This window comes from Pectinophora gossypiella, chromosome 22, assembly GCF_024362695.1.
Source record: "Pectinophora gossypiella chromosome 22, ilPecGoss1.1, whole genome shotgun sequence".
Taxonomy (NCBI): Eukaryota; Metazoa; Arthropoda; class Insecta; order Lepidoptera; family Gelechiidae; genus Pectinophora; species Pectinophora gossypiella.
Window position 1 is genome coordinate 4,806,162 of NC_065425.1, and position 24,335 is coordinate 4,830,496.

A 24,335-nucleotide genomic window follows, 5' to 3' on the forward strand; every position below is an offset into this window, starting at 1 on the left:
CGCCGGCGTGGTCGACGATTTCCCTCATTCAGCGCTTATCGCTATCGACCCACTAGGGTCGATTAATTCTTTCAAATATTTTTCCTCTCAGACGACGCCCTGAGCCGAGGTTCGCGCCCAACTGGGCACCCTCAGGCCTGTTGTCTTAAACGTTGTACCGGGTGAGAGCCTTCAGCGCTCCCCATTTGTCCGGCCAAGTAGTTAATGCCATCTGCGGCAAATCTACAATAAGTCACGTCAAAAAAAAAATAACACAGAAAATGCATCCGCATGAACGCGCGTGCTATTGTCACTAACACAGTCGGCTCGACTATTATAGGCGGCGATACTGCTCACCAGCTATCACGTTGGTCTAACAGAAAGCTCGGTGAGGTGTGGGTACTTAGTTCATCTGGTGACTCGTTGCCAACGCTAATTCGGAAAAACACAATCCCTCTGTCAGTTTTTATACAATATGCAAAGGAAAATAAACAACAGAACGTGTTCTGTTGTTCATTTGTTTTTTGTTTTAACGTGACATATAGATTTGCCGCAGATAACATTAACTACTTGGCCGGACAAATGGGGAGCGCTGAGGGCTCTCATCCGGTACAAAATTCAAGACAACAGGCCTGAGGGTGCGAACCTCGGCTCAGGGGTCATCTGAGAGGAAGAATATTTGAAAGAATCAATTGACCCCAGTGAGTCTATAGCGATAAGCACTGAATGAGCCGGAGACGCCGGCTGGGTCGGTATCGGGGTTTTGAAGTGTTTGTTGTCGCGAGCTGATTGGCCGCCTCTATGGCTAGAATAATCGGGTCGTCGAGATCGTATATTACGTCCTTTGGATGCCGAAACTTTTCAATACCGTCCCTGAGCGGGATGTGAAAAAATCGTTACTCAAATACTTAGTAGGTGCCTGTTACCGTAAAGTATAATTCTAGGCATTTATCATACTCAGGTTATCCAAAGTGTTGACATCGCTTGGGGAAATACAGATTGATGAGTTACTTGCAATATTTTACTTTAAGAAATATAATATTTTAGATTGAATTACTATTAAAATTCCATTAACGGTTTGGGTGTACCTTCTCAAACATGTATCTTCGTTGGAGATTGGCTGGTAACCTGTCAAAATTAAGGTTTATTATTAACCATCTTAAGACAGTAGTCGAAGGTTGGCAGTAGGACTGGCAGAGGAAGACCTAGAAAGACGCACATTGACCAAATTGGAGATATCCTTAGAAAAGGTACAGTACGATCTATTCTGAACCGGCGTGCGTGTATGAAACAATTTAATGAAATGTAGAGGAGCCAAGAGAGTCTCTGCTTACTACCGCAGGACAGTCGCAAGTGACTTATTAATGCCTCTCTCTCTCTCTCACCCCTATAAGACAGATAAGATTAAGAGCATGAGTGTGTGATTAATATTGACATTCCGTCATAGGTAAGCATATAAAGAATAATACTACGTGCAGAACGGACACTCTCTTCCCCGCACCAATTCGTACCGAGCTAGATTTACCTCACCCCCGCTGGGTGTTACTTAGTCTAAATGGCCGATAGAAAAAGCGCGCAGACTGACAGTCATTTAGACTTAGGGTGGTATTAATAAACTAATCTCAGCTGAGATTGCCCTCAAGATCATGCTCAAGTCCCTGTTTTTATATGAGAACTGTCACATTGACATGATCTACAGGGCAGTTTCGAAGCTGAGATTAGTTTATTAATACCACCCTAAGTAAAGCAAGCAAGTCCTGTTAGCAAGTGCTAGCACACGGTACACGCTATTTTGTCTCGCCAAGTAGTTAATGCCATCCGCGGCAAAACAATAAGTCACGTCTAAAAAAAGGTACACTGTAAAAACTAAATTTTATGTGGAGTATCTGGGCTGTCTCTCCACTTACCATCATAGTATATCTCGAGTGGTTCAGCTTCGGACCTAAAATGGATCGCAAGAAGAACTCCTAATAAGCCTGGTCAATTGTAGATAAAACCTCACAAGCATTAAAATGTACCTACACTTATTTATATTTATTAAGTTACTATTTATATGGTTTGTTTATTTTCATTTACGGTAAATGCGTACGCATGTATTTGGGAAGCAAAGCAAATATATACCAAATTATTATTTTTAAAATGCTGTCTATAAAACTTTATATGAATTGCTGCATGTGTACCTAAATAAATAAATAATAAATAAAACCGTACCACATTTTAATACCCACTAATAATAATATTTCCTCTTTATTATCTGCCTGTAGTAATACTCCGCTCAATACACTCAGACCAGTTAGCAGTTGTATGAAGGAATCTGCTGTTCGCAGCTTCTCGGTTCGATTTGTAGTTGATTAAGAAATGCCACCGCGCTAGAGAGGTCTTGAGACCACCACTATTGTACTTAATTGGAGTATTCGACAGTACTTTATAGCTATTAACCTCATATTGTAAGGTTGAAATATTGTAAGATTGTTATTATTTTGACTGTAGAGTTCAGCACTAAGAAACTGCAAGTCAATTAAAATACAAAAGCTGGTGTTCTGTGAGGTGGCCAGAGTCACAAGTTATCACAAGATAATTTGCAGCCACTCTTGATACGAAGCCTTGGGGTGGAATTGATTAGTCAGGAGTAAGCCAACCTGTGTCTTTGATTTCCATCCATATATATTTTCAATCCATAAAAGATATGCAATAAACAATCAACATTGTAGACACAAATCGTCGCCTTAAAGTGAATACCAAATAAGCGCATTTTTTTAAATTCACAGTCTGTGTGTGTGTGTGCGTGTGCGTGCGTGTATGTGTGTGTGTGTCTTTGCCTCTTGTGATTCTTTACCAAAATCTCTATTTTATTTAATTAACTTTATTCCGGGTTATAATTGGGTAGTTTCCTAGGTCAATGATATATGAAATTCTAATTAGGTACTAAATAAAGACAGATCTAAAACTGACAAAAAACGGTTTATTTTATTTATTCTTTTATAAATTATTTATGAATTTTCATAAAGAAAAATGTAGTAATAAGTGCGACATTTTGTCACGTTTTTCTATGGCGTCACAGGGCGCTTCTTCATCCAAATTCCATCGTTAAGTCGTGTTCTGAAGTTTAGTAAAAAGTAACTGATTTGACTAGTTGAAATCTACCCCATTGAGACTACAAATTTTAACTTGGATAAGCGTGTCTACTTTGTTAACAACAATCACATATGAATACAAACACACACATATGACACCAGGGTTGATGAGGTTGGTAATGCACATCAAGTTTTTCGAAGAATTTCTAAAATGGTAAACCTAAAGTAACTGATATAACTATGGAAACGCGCGAATAAGAACGAAACGAGACACATCACTGTTATAACTCCTCTATTTGTCGGTGTCATTTTCTAAGTGGCAACGACGCCAACCATCGACCTGCTGTTTCCGAAAATGTTCTCAAAGTGAAAATGTTTCTGTTGTAAAAACTCTTTACTAAGGACACTGACTGCATTGTTTTAAGTTTACGCGGTTATTATCATAATTAAAACACATAATAACGGGTTCTTACCGCGTTTAAATGGGGATATGAGACTCCCGATATTTCGACACTATTGTTGATGACTCCCGTGATCATGGCACTTGCAACAGTGTCGAAATATCGGGAGTCTCATATCCCCATTTAAACGCGGTAAGAACCCGTTATTATGTGTTTTAATTATGACACTGACTGCAGTTTTGTTTCAAATCGTTCATTCTTTTACTCTAAACACATCTGCCTAAAAGCTCCTTTTACCCTTTTTTTTTTCTTTTTGCTCTTTTTAACTTTAGCGCCTTTTTGCTGCATTCCCACTTTAGGAGCATTCCCGGGAACGATGCAATAGGAACTAGTGCTGACAGTGTACACAGGGTGTTAACCACATCGTAACGAGTATTGAAGGCGATGATTCAGACCATGATTCTGATTTGTAAAATTCATGATAATTTTGCGGTTTTTTTTTTAATTATTTTCAGTTCCACACTTTTGCGACGGGAAATCACCCTTATAGTTGTCGTTACGATGTCACTAACACCTTCTATACCTACCAATATAAATGACCGAAGCTGTCACCTATCTTTTTTTTTATCAGCAAATCTGAAACTGTAATAAAACAGGGATTGCTTTCGTTTACATTTTAGCTACGGTTTGTGACGAAGTTGTAGTTTGATAAATGGCTCCGTCTCGATGGCTTCACAACTTATATTGGAAAACTTATAACAAAGCGAGCAATGTTACTCTACCACGGAACTCTAATTGAGGTATTCAAGTTTGTCGCAGACTAAACTCATGTACATGAGTTACCTATATGCATAGGAGCGCATGTTGATACAGTCGAAGGACGTAATACCAGGAACCTTCATCTTCTTATATCGTGTGGATTGTGAGGTGAATTACCAACCCCATCAACGGCTTAACGTTGTTGTAAACGCTTAACGTGCCTTCCGAAGCACGGATCTTTTTACTTTTTGGACAATCAGCCTGTAATTTCCTAACCAAACTAGGGATCACAAAGTGATTTTAGTGATTTGTCCCCACCGGGTTTCAAATCCGGGACGTCAACGTCAAACGTAGCGCAATGCTCAAACACTGGACCACGGAGGCCGTTAACCACGGAGGAAACTTTATGTAAAATATCCATAAATTCTTTCAAATACACTCGTCTTAGACGACTGAACAGAGGTCCGCGCCCAACTGGCTACCCTCAAGCCAGTTGGCCATTTACTCAATGTAAAATAATAAAAAAAGAATAATAAAAAATAAAATAATATAAAAAAATAAAAAATAATAATACATATATAGAATAATATTAAAAATACAAAAGTCATATGTAACTTTAAACATTCGAATATTTTGTGTAATTGTTTTAGCAAAAATGCGACATTTTGACACCCTTACATTCATCATACGATGCTATATAACCCCAGTTGGAAATATAGTCTTAAGTTTACATTTCTTTTAATTTTATGTTTTATCGGTGAATAAACTACTATGAACAAAGGTTTCCAAAGGGTTAAAGGTGCTGCTTAGCAATAAGGCTGCCAGATTGTACTTACTGTATCTTTCGTCCATGTGTGTAAAACTTGTTTTGTACGTTATGTGCAATAAAGTATATTTGAACTATAAAAAGTAAAAAAAGCAATAAAAAAAAGCAAAAAGTAAAATAAAATAGCAATCATGCTACACTGACAAGAGCTTTTAAATTAGTGATTATGTGATATATTTGGACGAATAGGTGTCGAGTCAAACTTCAGCATCATTCAAACCATGTATTTAGATTAAGGATTTAATGAAAATAAAATTAAAAAAATATATTTGTTTCTTTCTTATAAAATAAAATGTTATTTTATTATTTCCATTGTTATTTATAGCTCATACCTACGTCACCAGACTAAAGTACTTATTATGCACAAAAAAGTACAAAGGTAAAATCAGTAAAAGTGCTCGTTATTCGATTTAATTATCGCTTTGTGTGTTCCCGTAAACACGGGCAGTAGGTACTACGAAAACAAAGTCCTTTAAAACTGCTCATTTATACGCATATGATAGGTACGCACACATCAATCAAAGTCCAACTTTTGTTTATCTATCAACATCTACGTATGTTTCTACATCTGTCCATCGATCATGGTCCCCGGAAACCCATTAAGCTTTACATTTTTCAAAAGGTTCCCATTCGCATTCGGAATATTCCAAAACGATTGTTTTGAGTGAATTCTCCAATTCATTTATTCCATCTCCCCAGCACTTATCCCATTTTCTCGAGGTCCGCTTACCTAACCTGAAGTTATTGACTGTTTTTTCCCGAAGCGACTGCCATCTGACCTTCCTACTCGAAGTGAAAGCTAGCCTAAATATATTAGTACAACTAAAATATATTAGAATTATTTATTTATTCAAAAAGCGGGAAAACGTACATGATAGTATTCTTTCTATATTTATATCTATTTATTAATTGGCGGCACAGTGTTGCCCAATTATATTTCAGACTATACAACACTGGTCACTTTTTCTCCCCACGCGTCACGATATTACACGTAACTTTGTTACTGACAGAATATTAGTATCGCTAAGAGCTGGTTCTTGTACTAAAACTCTTCGTAACAAGCAATATGCTGAGTTGTCGCGTTCTTTTAGCATTTGGTTTGCTCACAGTATGCCGTGCCAGCTTTCTGTATCTGCGATTGCATTTTTTCCATGTTGCCGAGTATTCAATGACAGAAAAGGATAGAAACATAAGAAAATATGATATAATGGCCTCAGCGGGCTTAACACCGTAAGCGCGCGACTCTTTCTCGCCTCGACATACGTCACCCGTCACTCTCTCGCAGTACTGCACAGAAAGAGACAGACGATCTCTGTCGCGGCGAGAAAGAGTCGCGTGCTTACGGTACTAGGCCCGCTGATGTAGTTACAAAATATTCCCGGAACGCTTCCGATACCGCCTATGTGGGCTTTAAGCTTTATTCCGTAGTCAATATATATTAGAGTTTGTATAATCTTTATAAATTGTCCCCGTCGGTAAATGAAATCCGGGTCTTATTTATCCGGGACTTGGCTTCTTCACCCGGGCACTTTTTAAGGACGTTCCGTCTTTTGAATGGATTATCTCTTTGACTGTCGAAATTTATTAATGCGTCGGTCTTATAGTCAGTTGGAATCGCTGCGGGGTATTGTGAAACTGGATTACAGAAGTCAGCATTTTTTAATAGTTTTTAAAATTAGATATGTCGTCTTTACTTAAGATTATTAAATCCGAGATATTGTAATATTATAGCCGTAGGCAGCGTTCAAAATCGCGCGGGGCGATAAGCGTTTTCTCCGCTCATAGAGAAAGTCGAAAATATATTTTTTCAGTTGGTCACATTGTAACACTTTGTATCATCAATTTTTACATAAATATCATCCACCTAGAAATACTGCAGCTCCTCACGTCCGGCCAAGTAGTTAATGCCATCTGCGGCAAATCTACAAAAAAAAACCAGCGTCTCACAACTCGTATGGCCAAGGGAGAGTAGCTACAAGAAAAACCTCGTCACGGGGTAGACAAAGCAATAATTGATCCGTTGATCCACCTTCAGTGGCTGCAATTTAAGTTAATTTTGTAGCTCTGCCCACCCTATTAGGGATTACGGGCGCGAGTTTATGTATGTATGATATAACTAAACGATACTATATGATGGTAAAAGTGTTCACGTTTTGTAGATAATCACAAAAATAAAACGAACATTTTAAACCTGTTAGCTACTCAAAAGAGATTCGTGACGTCTTCATAACTACCTGTTATCATGTTATCATTGCCTTTTTAATCTAAACACAAAGATAAATTAATGATAAAGTAATACTTGAGGCTTAAAACAATGCCTTTGTGGTACAGAACACAAAGTCAAAGGCAGGCGAGGGCAAATACTGAGGGTGAAAGGAAAAAAGACTACGCAGAGTTTGAGATTGTGTACAGTATGTTAGTGACACCGTAACGAAAACTTTAGGAGACGGTTCATATCATTATTCTGAATTGATATCAAGTGGAATTTTTCGTTATCATCCCCCTAGCATTATCCCGTTTTTCACAGGGTCCGCTTACCTAACATGAAGATATGACAGGTCCGGTTTTTTATAAAAGCAACTGCCTGTCGCAAAATTATGGAACGAAAAAATATTGATTTTTGACAGGAAATTTGATATCAACTCGGAATCATGGTCCGAATCATCCCCCAAAGTTTTCGTTATGGTATCATTCACACCCATACGTACAAGTGACATCGTAACGAACACTGAGAGGGATGATTCAGCTCATGCGACGGAAAATTCGACTTGATATTCACTCAGAATTATGAGCTGAATCAATCCCCCTCAGTATTCGGTTCGGTGTCACTAACACCCTGTATTTTTAAGCATCTCGAGAGTCATTTCAGTATGAAGTTTATTTTCTTAATCTTGTTTTTTCCGGAAGGGTGCACCTGGGTTCTGATGATGGGAATATTTAATTTAATTTCGGTGCTGCCAGTTACGCAGAGACGTTTGTAAAATTGTGATCTTTAGAGAGTCAACATATCTTTTTAACAAATTTATGTGCAATGGTTTACTCTTGCCTTCCGCCCCGCAGTACTGTGTCTGGCGCGAGTGGGATGGCGCCCAGAGCAGAAAAGAAAACAAGAAAAATAAATATATCACACATCACAAACGGAGCAAACTTTTTCTGGTCATCTGTCCTCTCAGACGACGCCTTGGGCCGAGGTTCGCACTCAACTGAGTACTCTCAGCTTGTTGTCTTAAACTTTACACCTAATGAGAGCCCTCAGCGTTCCCAATTTACCCGGTCAAGTGGTTAATGCCATCTGCGGCAAATCTACAATAAGTCACGTTAAAAAAACGAAAGACAATTGTCCATTCGAGCTATTGATTTGTCTTTTGTGTGTTCCAGCTTCGAACGTCGTCGACTTCAGTCTGTCATCAAAAAAAGATCTCGACGAATTGAGACCTTCCTCCTTCTTTAAGTCGGTTAAAACAACCAACTTCTTCTCAAAGGATTCATAAACCGACAATAAACTAAAAAGCTCGTAGTAAGTGGAATGCCATGATATCTGCCTACCTTTAACTTTATCGGGTAATAGGCGTGAAGTCATGTATGTATCATACACATACACGTTTCGTTACAACGCACCCGATTCTCTTTTCCTCATAAATAAAAGCAAAGACTAGTTATTATTGGAGTCTTAATCTGGATTTTAAAGCAAAATTTCTGTGGCAGATTAAGTTACTTTTTATAAGTACCTATTTTTTTTGTTCCTCTCGTGTCTTAACAGGACCCTTAGGGACTTGGTATAATACAGCTGAGGAGTTCAGTGATTCAATGACCAAAGAAAAGTTTTGTGACCTTAAGATTTGAGGTCGGATAAAACCTTTGCTCAAGGGTTTGTCCTGTTGTTGTTGTCTTGTCAAAGTTGCCTTGAAGAGATCGTCTCAAGCGATAACCTCGAGTTTTTCAGTGCTCCAGTTTATTATTTTTGTGGAAAGCTTAAGAAGAGTGACCTAATTCATCTTTTTTTAAACATCATGAGGTCGATTTTTGCGATTCTCTACTAATAAATTAGTGTGTTTTAAGTATAAATCATTTGTCTTTAGGCACGTTTTGTCCTGTCTACAATAACTGTTACAAAAACAAATAACTTCTATCGTGTGGGTTTTGACGTGGATTACCAACCTCATCAACCCTGGCGTCAGGGTTGCTATTGAGCCGCCAAAGGCTCCTGACATGACTCATGTAACGACTACGTACATACATCAGTAAGTAGTTACCGAGACTAACGGCTTAACGTGCCTTCTGAAGCACGGATCGTGTTACTTTCGGACAATCAGGTTATCAGCCTGTAACGTCCTAACCAAACTAGGGATCACAAAGTGATTTTTGAGATATGTCCGACAGTCCGACAGGGATTCGAACCCAGGACCTCTGGATTGTGAGCCCAACGCTCAACCACTGGACCACGGAGGCCGTCAGTTCAATTCAGTTTTCGAACCTTTTATCCAGAAATCACCTTATGGTAACTTTTGAAATTTCAGAATAGATATGTTTTTTGAAATAAATCTACATTTCCTACACAAACATTATAAAATTGGCTTCAGAAGTAGATTTATGCTCATCATAATAATAGGACGTAATATACTGTTTACGTATTTATGTTGGTATAAAATGAGTTCATCCTATTGTTACGCTGCCATTATTATAATTCTATTGTACACTGAACTAAGTTAATAACTACCATAACTGAGTATCAAGGAACATACACATTACCCGGGTTATTCCCAACAACTGCGAACGGGTAATAAATCAAAATCGCGCTCAAAACTTGAAAATTGAAACTTTCCCAAACGACGGAATATTGTTAGCTCGCTTCAAGTTTGAAATTCTAAACATGATGTTATTTACTTTGGAAATAGGTGTTCTGTGCGGAGCTTCGAGGAATAATGAATAACATAATTGGAATATTTGTTTCTGATGGTAGCATCCATTAACTGGGAGACCAGTAAACTTGGAAGAGTCCATACCGCTTGTTATTCGAAGAAGTAGAATGGACAATTGGGGTAATCAGATGTAAGTACAGTCATGAGCAATATTATGTACCCACTTTAGAACCCTGTCGCACTATCATATTTGACATTTGATGAGACTTACGGTTTTATTTGTCAAAAAAGTTAATGTGACATGGTTTCAAAGTGTATACATATTAATACTCATGACCGTACATACATTACAAGATGAACTAAGTACGTAAGCCTCACCGAACTTTCTGTTAGATTAACGTGATAGGTGGTGAGCCGTATCGGAATTATACTATCCTATCCTATCATCTTCTCCCTTGCATTATCCCGTTTTCCACAGGGTCCGCTTACCCAACCTGAAGATTTGACAGGTCCGGTTTTTTACAGAAGCGACCTGTCTGACCTTCCAACCCGCGAAGATAAAACCAGCTCAATACAGGTTAGGTCACATACCTCCAAAAATACATTTCTCGGGAATATGGATTTCCTCACGATGTTTTCCTTCACCGCTGACCAGGTGATAATCATTTATGAATTCCAAAACAAATTCAACAATCGTTGGTTTAGGCCTGTGCTGGAGTCGAACCTGCGATTTCACAGTGAGAGGCAAGCGTTCTACCAACTGGGCTATCAGGGTAGCCAATCTTGGAAACCACATGATAGAAAGGAGGTCGCTCCTATTTTAAAACTGCTTGAAAAGTACTTAAATGTTTCTATACCTCCCTCTTGCCCACGTCCGAGAATCGAGAAATAATGCAGTAAAGGTAAAATGATAATCTATCGTAACCAACGTATGTAGCAGAACGGAAAGCTGCAATTTATTGGATGGGAGATGGGGATGGGAGTGCCCACACAAACCATTATTGTTTAAGTGCCAACATTAGACAATTGTTTTAGAGAATAAAGCGAACTAGTTTAGAATTATACAGAACGTCGGGTAACCACATCGTGTGGCCGCCTGACCGCGGCATACATTAGCTGAGCCAGTCTATTCACTGAGTTGACTCACTTTTAATCCCTATATCAGATTCTTAAATACCAAAATGAAAATAAAAAATCTGGAATGTGGTAAAAAATAAATCATTGAGTTGTCTCACTGCATAAGTTTCGGAGCTACATAGAAAGCAAACTTGCGTCCAGTCTCGATACGAATGTGTCATTTGCGTCGCGATCGTTGTCGGCGGCGGAAAAGCGTTACAGCCAGATCCAGAAGGAAGCCACAGCAATAATTTTCGGAGTACGTAAATACCATCAGTATTTATTTGGCAGGGACGTTCCGTTTGTCTTGAGAACTGATCATAAACCTTTGTTGTCAATTTTCAATCCTAGTAAAGGAATACCAGAAGTGTCAGCAAATAGACTACAACGTAATGCAATTTTCTTATCAGCCTATAACTATCAATTAGAATACGTATGTAGTGCAAAAAACACAGCTGATTTTCTGAGTCGATCTACTCATGAGAAACAGGTTCCTAATACTAACGGACACGTCATAGACGAGGCCGTGTACGTGAACTTCGTTTGTGAGGGTGAGCGTTTCTTATCACTGACGGAGATTAGCGACGCGAGTCGGGCGGATAGCACACTAGGCCGAGTACATCAGTACGTTATGAATGGTTGGCCAGACAAAACAATTATTGATGACTTGGTAAGGCCTTATTTTGAATGCCGTAATGAGTTAGCGGTGGAAAATAACTTAATAATGCGTGGCTACAAGTTAGTAATACCACAAGTCTATCGCGGTAAGATAATAGAAGAGTTGCATAAAGGTCACTTAGGTGTAAAAAAAATGAAAGCGGAAGCGCGAGATAGGTTTTGGTGGCCGCATATTTCACAGGAAATAGAAAAATGCGTGTCGTCTTGCAACGTGTGCGCCGCCCTGCGCCCCGCCCCCGCGCGCGCCCCGCTCACACCGTGGCCGTTCCCTCCGCACAGCTGGTATCGTGTCCACATTGAATTAGCCGGGCCGATTAATAATAAGACATTCTTAATTGTTGTTGACGCGTATTCAAAGTGGGTTGAATGTTTTGATGTGTCCAGCGGGTTTAGTACTAGGGTAATAATTGACAAAATAAGTGAAGTAATGGCGAGGTTTGGAATATTTAATACAATTTGTTCTGATAACGGTACTTATTTTGTATCGACTGAGTTTAAAGATTTTTGTACATTAAATGGAATACAACATATTACAGCTCCAACGTATAATCCGGCTAGCAATGGCCAAGCTGAAAGCTATGTGAAGATAATAAAGCGCGCCATTAAAACAATTATCTTATCGGGTAATAAGCAAAAAGATTTAGGCATTAAATTGCAAGAATTTCTATTCCATTACAGAAATTCGAGGCACTCGACTACAGACAGATCTCCTTCAGAAATTTTATTTGGGAAAAAGCTTAGAAGTAGGTTAGATTTAATTAAACCAGGTTGTTTACCGTCATGTGACGCTGCACTCGACAATCAAGTGAAAGAACAACAGTTCTTACAGTGTAAGCAATACCGTGGAAATCGTAAGGTGAATTTCAGTAACGACGAATTAGTGTTAGTGCAAGTGATAAACAATCAAAAAAAAACAATGGGTAAAAGGGAAAATTGTTAAAAGACTCGGGACGTCGGTTTACATCGTGTTTTTTACAGATACTGATCGCACAATAAAAAAACATACAAACCAGATTTTGAAATATAAGGGGGAGGAAAGCTGTACAGTAGTACCAGAACAGGCAGAATCAAATTCAGTACCAATAACGAATTTTGATCAATCTCCAGAAGAGACACATATGCTTATATTTTACCCACCGGAAAAATCTCCACTGTCGTCAGCTGCTTCCACCTCGGCAACAGGAGAAAAAGGAACATCGGGAATCGTCGTACAAGAGTCCGTACGGGGGACATCTTCTGGTACTGCTGGTGTAGTAGCTCAAGAGAACACGGAACTCGAGCAATGGGCAGAATGTCAGAATGACGATCAACTGGTACAGGAAGATCAACAGTCAGCAATAGAAGCAGCAATAGCAGGTGACCCTCCCCCCGCTGCGCCTCAGGTCGTTAGGGAAGCCGTTTCGAAACGAAAGCGAACTAACATAAATTTTAAGCAGTTCTTTTAGTTAAGTATTTTGAAATTAATGGTGGAGGGATGTTAGACATTAAGTAGAGGGTAGTTAGAATACTTTTGGCCGTTGGCTGCGCTCCACGGCTCGTAGTAAGGCAGTCGAATAAATCCTATGAACGCGTGAGGTTGTTTCCATTATCTCCGTTTCGACTCCCTCCTATACGCAGGAATAACAACAACAATTTTAAAAATTACTAATGAAATACAATATTTTTTTTAAGTTTACGCGGTTATTATCATAATTAAAACACATAATAACGGGTTCTTACCGCGTTTAAAGTAGGGATATGAGACTTCCGATATTTCGACACTGTTGCAAGTGCCATGATCACGGGATGACTGATGAGATTGGAATGGAGTAGGTAGATCCATATTTTTCTACGGGCAGACATATCTGTCTACCCTCTTTCTTTGTCGCTTGTTTATGTATTTGATATCGGAATGTTCGGAACCATCTGAACTCGCACCAAACTCACTACGACAAACCGCACTCACTGTGTCCTCACGTCTTGTCTTTTTACAACACCTACGACTGGATTCCACAGTCTCATATCCCTACTTTAAACGCGGTAAGAACCCGTTATTATGTGTTTTAATAAATTACCTGTTGGAAGGGGGGACGGGTCCCGTACAGTTACGATCATGGTCCTTTCTTAATTTATCTTGAACCCAGTACACGACCCAATTCACATTGGGCGCCAAATTCACCCCCTCTGAATTTTACCTGCTGAAGAGCAACTATCACACACACTTACGTGTTTGACGGGATACGGTAAGAATTAATGTGTCTGAGACCTCATCCCAACTCTATTGTTGTCCGATGCACTCCTGTACATAATCGATGTTGAACATAAAGCGTAATCCTAATGCTATTACCATCCTTAATATTACAGAAATACGGTCTGTAATGCTTTAAAATTATACCTTGGAATTTCAGTTCTTTGCTGCACCTACATTAGCAATTTTAATTTATAAAGTTTAATGGCATAATGCATTTTGTCCACAATGTTGTAAAATGAGGGTTATGGTGGTTTTACAAGGGTGTTCATAAAGTAGGATGCCGTATTTTCTATACGTATAGATAGCAAACTTTTATATGCAGGGGATGATAACCATAAGCAGCTTTCATTCTATTTGGCCAGCCAAGTACTGATTGTACTGATTGAATACATAACATAATGAAAAGAATATGCTTTTTTCTACTCCCAGTCCAGCAGTACTTTACACTTAAGATTTGTTTGATAAATTATACAGGTGACGGAAAATTGACAATCCTTACTCACAGCATTACATCCATAACAATACTAAATAACAAGTTCGATAGAATATAAATTATAATGAAACCAAACCTTGTCACAGCAATAGACAAAGCATCTGTTAGACACTTTCTTGAAAAAGTCTTGAATAACTAACTAGAATTAAAATATTTTATCATTTGAATTAAAAACACAACTTAGTTATCAGAACAATGTATTTTACTTTCATTTGTTTTTCTTCTTTATGTGATGAACATTTTAATAGGTTTTACAAATTGTTTGCTGTTAATTTTATAGTGGACTACGCTACAGCACTGGGTGGATGATCTAATATGAGCCCTTTCGGAAATAAAAGAAGTCTGACTATCACTCATGAAACTAGACACCAACTCGAAGTCATTATTTCCAAAGAAATTGTGTAGAAGCAAATAATAATTTAAAAGAAGTAATTTCTATTAATCATAATGATTTATAGACAGACATTCTCGAATTATTGACTCATTCCTCTTGGGTAGACTGTTATATCGATATAAGGTATTATCGGAGTTCGTACTTAAGGTTTATTTATAATTATTTTAGTGTTATATTTATATGTGCAATTAATCGTTTTTATATTGTACAAGTTAGCAAACTATAATATCAGTATAGTTGCAACTGTAGGGAGGAATTGGATCCGGCTTGCATCAGAAACTGGCAAATAAATTGAAGTCATTCACCACGGCGTCATTCACACGTCTGAGAACAAAGTAATGAAAAATAAAAACCAATAAATTAAAAAAGAACTCGAATAAAATAATCTCCGCCAGTGTTGTACAAACAAAGCATCTTTGTAAAGCAGAAACTCAAAAACTTATTATTTTTTTAGGAATCAGTTATACTTATTCGAAATATTCAGTTCTGAAATTATTAAATATTTTCAGAACGTTTACCCCTTTAGTCAATAAAGAGTAAACCAATCTGTAAAACCATCAAACCATCTTAGAGAACCTAAAGTTGGACAAAATAATTATAGGAAGTACTTGGTTTCAAACTTCGGGGGTCAAAGTAGTAGAAACAATTTAAATCAACATAATAAAAAAATACGTACTAACAAATAAATACAGAGGCCGTATCGAAAACTATGCGATGCGGGAAGGGGCAGTTGATATGGAACAGTGCCGCTACGAGATTTGACCGAATGATTACAGTTTATATAAACTCGGAACACAATTCCGGCACCGGGACGCTCTCAGTACCCTTACGCACATTAAGGTTAAGAATTTAACTTACCGGTGGAGGTACAGGCTTGATTGGTGCAATCGGCTTGACTGGTACAATCTGTTTAATTGGTATATTCAGCTTGCGTGCTTCAATCGGCTTGCTAGGTGCACTCGGCATAGATTCTTCACAAGGTTTGCAAGGTTCACCCTGACCAGAAGGTTCATGCTGATCGCTTTGCACACAGGGCACGGGGAGGCAAGGCATACTCATATCACAGATACCGCTTGCCTCATCACAGGTTATGCAGGGTTCACAAGGACCGCCAAAACCGAATAGATCAGCCGTACTGAACGTCCCACTGGAATCGTAGATACTGTATGGTCCGCAGGGATCGTGGATACCCAATGGAATGTAGGGATCACAGTTGCCGTAAGGGTTGTAATAGGGATCACTGAATTGGCACGGGTCGTAGGGATCACAAATTAGGCACGGGTCGCAGGGATCACTCAGTTCACATGGGTCGTAATAATCACTGAGTCCGCAGGTGCAGCAGCAGCATCCGCATCGTGGACAGCAACCGCAGCGAGGGCAGCATGCGCGGTTTAAGCGATAGGGGATCGAGCATCCGCAGGGGCAACAAATGCCGCAAGTGCCAGGGCCGTGGGGACAGCAATTCCCGCCGGGCCCAAACGGGCCACATAGCGGTCGGCAGATACAGCAACACGGATTACACTGACAAAAAACACAACATGTTGTACTAATTTCGCAGAGTACAGTGTACTAACGTAGTTGTGCAAGTTATGAGCTGATATCGCTAACTGACGTATCTGCAATTATTGGCAAAACTGATTTGCACCTCTTACAATAATCAATAAGACACAAAACACTTTAGCCAAAATTTACAGATACATCAGCTAGCAAAGTCGGCAACGAAGTGTCCTTTTTCATCTTTATACGGTCGCCTTATACTGCAAACTACGTAAGTAAAGTTAAGTGCCTTTTGTAAAACCACTTTCTGATGTGATTTTTGTCAACAAACCGCTAATTCTTTTAATTAATTTCAATATGGATAATATTGAGATTGTATTTTTTACTTGAATTGAAAATAGCGTGTCTATTGTGAGGTTTTGTTAACAAAAAACAGATCCCAATGTGATTTTTCAAAAAGGCGCTAATGTAGCGACTCTACTTCAGAAATGATTGCATGATGAATGTAGGCTTCCCGCACATGCAACTGACTTCACCTTGCTTCTAACACACTTGCACTTTTTGATTATTCCAGCACGTCAATTTTTTTTTTTTTTTTTTTCAAATGCTGTACTAATCTTAAGAGGTGAAAGTTGACTGCATTTGATTTCGCTACAGCTACCGCATGAGTTACATACGAGTAGGCAAGTATATTTCCTATTAGGTCCTCCTCTACCAACTCTTCCATTAACTTTTGCCCTATATATTTCCTATACCGTTTTTGTAATACATTTTATATTCGTTTTTAAATGTCTACCAAAACCTTGGTCGTTACCGGGGTGCTTTGGGTGGTAGTGTAGAGGGTCCTGGGGTGTTAATCTAGCTAGAGATTCTCACCAACAAGCACCAGGAAATGCCGAAACGCGCACGCCAGGGGAGTGCGAACTCGGGCTACAGGGCGCCTACCATCAAGTCCTACACAGTACGTCCTCGCCGGCATAGCCGGGCCCCCTTCAGGGGTCGTGCACCCTGGGCAATGTTAAGATCACACACGAGTTTCGCACATAATATCCACCTCGAGCGATCTTAACAGCAGAACTGTGTAGGGCGCAGGCGAACCACCGGCGCCTTAAAACTGGTTTCTAGCAAACCCCCCCTCGTCACAGCGCGACGTGGCCATGCGCTGTGGGCCCGCCATCACAACGAATGATGATTGACGGACGGGACTATGGCCACCCGCGTGTTTGTGCCGTGCGTGGAGACCCGTACGGGGTGATGAAGGTGTCCTGGTGGTTGAGCAGGCCGCAACACACCACTTTGGCCCGGATTTACTCTAAAACGGGAGATTATAAGCTAGCCACTTATGATCAATCGGCTGCGACTCGCCCGTCAGAGGGCGGTCAGGCGAGGCTCCTAAACCAATGGGGGGCAGCCGGCGGTCGCGGGACCCTTGATGAGCTGCGTAACTGCTCGTGGTTGCGTAGCAGTCTCGGAATTCCTTCGATTCGTTTAGGCTCGTCTTTCTGTTGGGGCGGGGACCTATATCTTCGGGGTAGTTTTGGCGTTCGTGCACTACAGTGTACGACGTCCCCATCTGCGGGCTCCAGGGAGGGTGGAACGCCGCCGAAGATGAATCTACAAAACCAATACCATGGCTTCCACGAGAACCGGATTGGACAACGACCGTGCTGCGTCTCCGACCGCGCCGGTCTCGGATAGTAAATCCGACAAGGCTGCGCTCCCTAGCGCGACCACGTTGGATCTCACGGCTTTAGCTCAGGCCATGCCATCGACTTCCAGGGTCAGGGAGTCGCCTTGGCATTTAGTAGTCCCGAAAAGGAAAACGGGCAAAAAAGATAAAGCCGTGAGCAATGTCTCTTCTACTAAGGCTATGACCCAGCCTTCAAATAGGAAAGCTAGACGCGCTCAGGCGCGAATTCTAGCCAGGAAGGCGAAGAAGGCGGAAGGCCAAGGGAGGAAACCGTCACCAGCCAAAGGGTCGTCGACCCCGAAGCATACGGTGGCTGTCGAACGGCCATTAAAAGCCAACGCTGCCGCTGCCGAAACTAAGCAGCTCCCCCGCGCCGAATTACGTGCTGCAGGGACTGCTGGGATCGGTCAGGCACCCCAACCTTCCGCATCTACGTCTTCCGACGTACCGAAGAGGAAGGCGTCGTCCAGGCCTAGAGGAAAAAGGGCAGGAGTCAGGCATAAGCCTGCTAGTGCCGAGCCTACTGCTGCCCAGCCCTCGAAACGGCCACGTCCGGATGATACCATCTCACCCCGTGGTGGTAGCAAACGGGCCAAAGGAGGGCGCCCCTCGAACACCACAAGAGAGTCAGTGAGCTATGCAGACTCGTTGCTTACCAATGAGCTGCAGGTAGCGGTCATCACTGCTCCCTTTAGGACTTTGACGGCTGATGAGGCTGCTAAAATAGAGCAGGCCATTGACGACCTATTGCTTGAGGAACTCTTCAAGCCCACATCCCCGGATTCGCCAGACTACAATGTAGTGGCTTTTAGGGGGAAAGCCTTCTGCAGTGAAGGGGCGCTGAAGATGTGGTGCGAAGACGACCTCGCCGTCCAATGGCTAAAGCAGAACATCAGCAAGGTACCGTCGCCCCGCGAGGGATCTCGTCTTGTCGTTGTACGGCAGAGCGAGATACCTCGCAGGGTGAAAGCGGGGATGTTCGTGCCGCGTTTTGAGTGGACCGGGAGTGATTGTATGGACAAGCTCCTAACCATTCTCGATCGCCAAAACAAGTGGTACGACGTCCAATCATGGACTTTGTACAAGGCCGAGCCACAGGGTGAAAACCCACCGGGAATGTTCCTGGTCCTCGGTCTGCCACAGGAGGAAGTCGAAAAAATCAAGGCGAGAGATCGACGAGTCGCCTACAGAACAGGCTCAATCTACGTCCTCTTCTTCAATGAGGCGCACGGAGGTGGTCTCCATAGTGAGTCATCGAAGGCGCCCATTGATGGTGCTGTGAGGGAGGCCCCAACGGGCCCAGACCCCACGGCTGTGGCTACTAGCAGTCACGGCCCAGCACCACCTCATCCGAGCTTGCAGCGCCAGACCATTCCGGCAACGGAACGGAGCGATCCATGCTCGGTGAATGCATCCGGCGCGGTCTCAGGATCGCTGCCCAGTGCACTAACCGAGTGGGACGAGCGGTTGATGACCGAGGAGGACGTGGAAGCGATCCTGGGACGTAGCGATGGCTCCCCCTGCTCCTCTCCCTCTCCCTCCCCCCGCCTTGAGGACTAATGTCCTCCAAACAAACCTCCAGCACAGCCAAACTGCAACGGCTACCCTACGTAGAATGCTGGAGGTGGAGACAGAGACCATTGCCCTGATCCAGGAGCCGTGGATCAGGAAAGGCAGGATTTGTGGTCTCAATAATATCGGTGGAAAAATTCTTCTGGATACCACCGTAAGTAATCCACGTACATGCATTTTTGTACCCAAACATGTGCGTACCAACTTAATAAACGAGTTCTGTTCCAGAGACCTCACGGCTATTACACTGCCGAGGAACCCCTCTCTCTATCTACCAGAAACAGTGCTGGCGTCGGTCTATCTTCCCGGTGACACCAACATCCCGACACCGGAGCTGACAGCCCTGATAACGCACTGCGAGAGGGAGGGACTGGAGCTAATCATCTCCGTCGACTCCAATGCGCACCATGGCATGTGGGGATGTGGCAAGTCCAACGACCGAGGTAATGAATTCACCAATTATCTTTTCACCACTAACCTCAATCTCTTAAATAGGGGATCGGAGCCAACTTTCGTCAATTCGAGAGCACAAACAATTATCGATCTCACCTTAGCCACAGAGCAAATATCTCAGCACATAACAGGGTGGCATGTATCTGATGAACTCTCTTGCTCTGACCACAGATGGATCCGATACTATCTAACTGTCAAGGTATGTTGCGCTGAGCTAAAGCGCAACCCCAGGAAAACAAATCAAAACATGTACAGGGCCAAAACTGGTATTGACCTTAAAAGACTAGAGTTGCCACCCACCTACACTAACTCAGACTCTATTGACACACATGTTAATCACCTAACCACCACTCTTATAACTAATTATGAACTTGCGTGCCCACTCACTAATACCAGGACAGCATCATCAAGGAGCCGTCAGTGGTGGGGACCTGATCTAGAAAAACTACGCCGTAAGTTACGTAAGCTTTTTAACAGGGCAAGAAATACGCGCAACGAACAGGACTGGGAAAGCTACAATCTGACCAGGCAGGCGTACAAGAAACGAATCCGCCTCAGGAAAGCCGAGTGCTGGAAACGTTTCTGCACCAACATAGCATCTACACATACGGCTGTACGCGTCAAAAACATCCTCAGTAGTGATCCGGAGCGTATGTTGGGATGTCTTAGGAAACCCGACGGCTCGTACACAAAATCGGACACTGAGACAAGTCATATACTATTAGAATCACATTTCCCCGGCCGTCATATCACAGACAACACGACATGGGACGATTTCAATGCACCACCTCCAAATCCTGAACAATGGGATACAGCACACAGGCTGATAAATGAAACCAACGTTAGGTGGGCAATCAACAGCTTCCTCCCGTACAAATCAGCAGGTCTGGACGGAATATTCCCAGGCCTGATGTTATGGTGCGATAAATCACTTACAGACCACTTGGTGGTAATTTTCAGGGGATGCATAGCCTTTAGATATGTGCCTAAGAAATGGAGAGAAGTGAAAGTGGTCTTTATACCAAAACCCGGCAAAAGTGACTACACGCAGGCTAAGTCCTTCAGACCCATCAGTCTCACATCCTTCCTACTAAAGACTTTGGAGAGGCTGTGTGATAGGGAGATAAGGACAAATGCCCTAACACGTAGACCACTACACCATCAACAACACGCCTACAGTAAAGGCAAATCCACCGAATCTGCACTACACACAGTAGTATCTCGCATTGAAAATACACTGTCAACAAAAGGTTCAACCCTTGGTTGTTTCATCGACATTGAGGGGGCATTTGATAAAACAACCTTTACCAGCATTAGCCGAGCTCTTGAAAAACATAACGTCGACTCCACGGTTGCCGGGTGGATAGACAACATGCTTAGACACAGAGCCATACAATTCACTGTGAACAACACCACTAGAGGCATAGTAGCGAAAGGGTGCCCACAGGGCGGAGTCCTATCGCCTCTCTTATGGAATATTGTGGTTAACGAGTTGATAGAATCGTTAAACAAACACAAATTCTTCACAGTGGGCTATGCTGACGATCTATCTATTCTCATCAGTGGGAGATTTGAAAACACACTATGCGATCTCATGGGATCCGCTTTGAGGATAGTCGAAGACTGGTGCACTAGGCACAACCTATCGGTAAATCCGTCCAAGACGGAAATTATACTTTTCACCAATAAACGGAAATTGGATAACTTAAAATTACCCAAACTTTTCGGCACATATCTCAAATTAAGTAGCGAAGTCAAATACCTGGGCGTTATTCTAGACAATAAGTTGCTATGGAACAAACACCTAGAAAATAAACTGGAGAGAGCCTGCATAGCGTTCTGGCAATGCAAACGGCTCATGGGGAAAACATGGGGACTCTCACCTAAGATCACGCTTTGGCTATACAATACCGTGATAAAACCATTACTGACATATGGAGCAATAGTTTGGTGGCTCAGGACCGAGCTCAGCACAACCATTACAAAGCTACAGCAGTTCCAGAGATTGGCCTGCTCTGCTATCACCGGCTGCATGAGGACTACACCTACTGCAGCACTTGAAGTAATTCTAAGCTTGCCACCCCTGGACCTGATAGTTAAACAGGAAGCCACGATGGCAGCGATGAGACTTCGTAACACCGGGATATGGAATACAAATGGCATAGGCCCACATACCAAAATTCTAGACAGGGCAATACAACATCAAAAACTTTTACTCGCCCCATGCGACAGCATCCCACAAACGCAGATTACAGAAAGAAACTATGTGATAAGTCTGCAGGAAACAGAGCGAGATCAATCCGGCATCAGGGAACTTCGCATTTACACAGATGGTTCCAAAATGTCCTCAGGGACGGGTGCCGGAGTTTTCTCACTCGACTTAAACATTCAAAAATCAGTGGCTCTAGGAAGATACAGCTCCATTTTTCAATGTGAATGTGTAGCCATAATTCAAGCCGCCAGCACAGTGAGGAAGAGAAAGGTCAAGGGTTATGACATCAGAATCCTCTCAGACAGCGCAGCTGTCTTACAAGCCCTAAATAGTGACAACATAACCTCAGGGCTAATATACGAGTGCCACAGAGAACTGCAGAAGATGGCTTTCACTAACAAGGTTACCCTGCAGTGGATTAAAGGGCACAGTGGATCGCTGGGTAATGATGCCGCCGACGAACTGGCAAGGAGAGGATCAGACACCAGGATATATGGACCCGAACCAATCCTGCCGATACCCTTCAGTCAGTTACGCTCGTGGGTACGGGACCATACCCAGCAACTACACAGCGACAGGTGGGCACAGCTGCCCACATGCAGACAGTCGAAGGATATCATGCCGATGATATCCAAGAGCTTCACTCGCCGACTGCTTCGTTTAAACCGCAATGACCTTCGAATAGTAGTGGGCAGTATTACGGGTCACTGCCCACTCAACAAGCACCTATTTAACTTAGGGATAACGGACAGCCCACTTTGCAGAGGCTGTCTGGACGCAGAAGAAACTGCCCCCCATGTAATCCTGGAATGCACGGGAGTGTCAGCACAACGGGCAAAAATCCTCAAAGGAATGGGGTCGCTCCGCGAAGCCTGTGAGAACCCCAGGAGGCTTCTGAGCTTCTGGAAGGAGTTAGGTTGGCTTACGTAGTCAACAATTACACGCATAATGGGCCACCTTAGAGTCTAAATGCGGAAAACAGAGCCCACTAACTAACTAACTAACTAAATAACTTGGTCGTTACCTCTTGTAGCTTAAATAAAAAAAAACCTATTTACTCAGACGTTATTCTTTCTGTCATAGTGTCGTATTAACTGGTCGTGCCATAGAAATGGTCATTTAGCTCGCGACAGCAAACAATTGATGGTCCTCGATACGGTTCCCACGGACGCGATGGTACGGTCGGCGTTTTCCCTCATCCAGCGCTTATTCTTTATCGTGGCTCACTAAAGCACACCTCAGACAATACAAAAATCTCATTCTTACTGTATGCAACCTAAGGCCGGGTTTCCACTGACGCGGAGATGGGCGGAGAAGAGCGGAGATGTGCGAATTTGACCAATCACAGCGTTCGAGAGACCGAAAAGCGAAGACGCTCTCTCACTCTCTCCCTCACGGTGATTGGTCGATTCCTGCACATCTCCGCTCATCTCCGCACAGCTCCGCGTCAATGGAAACGCAGCCTGACGCCGAAGTGCGAGCGAGACAGAGTCGGCGCGTTCTCCACCTTATTCCTTAGCGGCCTAAGAATCAGAAACAGACGAATTGGTGCGGGGCAGAGGATTACCATTCTATACTAGTCATTATTCTATATTATATTTCGTATTTATTAATAAATCCTTTGAGCTCTGCGCTCTCCTTTTGTCCAAGTAATGAATGCCATCATGGACTGGCTACGAAAAATAAATGATGTTAAGTTCTGTAAAACCTGTCGTAGAACATTTTTTTTGTTCTATCATCATTTTATCTATCATTCGTTCTATTATATTATCATTCGCAAGCGTCAAAAGTCATTTTATGGCATGTTTTCACCTTGAGTTACATTATTGAAGTTATAGTACTGATTCTTTTTTTCTAGTAATATAGCCTATAGACCTTAGAAATAATGTAGGTAGTATTCTTATAGTGAATTATTTTTTGAAATCGGTCTAATTTTAGAGTGGATTCAATTCAATACAAAAATACAAATCTCTCTTCTTTATTATATTAGTAAGTATAGATAAATACAGTTAGAAATAGGTAGAATTAAAAAGCACAGTCTAAATCATAGTCTTTATTTCATTATATGCCTGTATTTCGTTACTAGATTATAATGTAAGTTT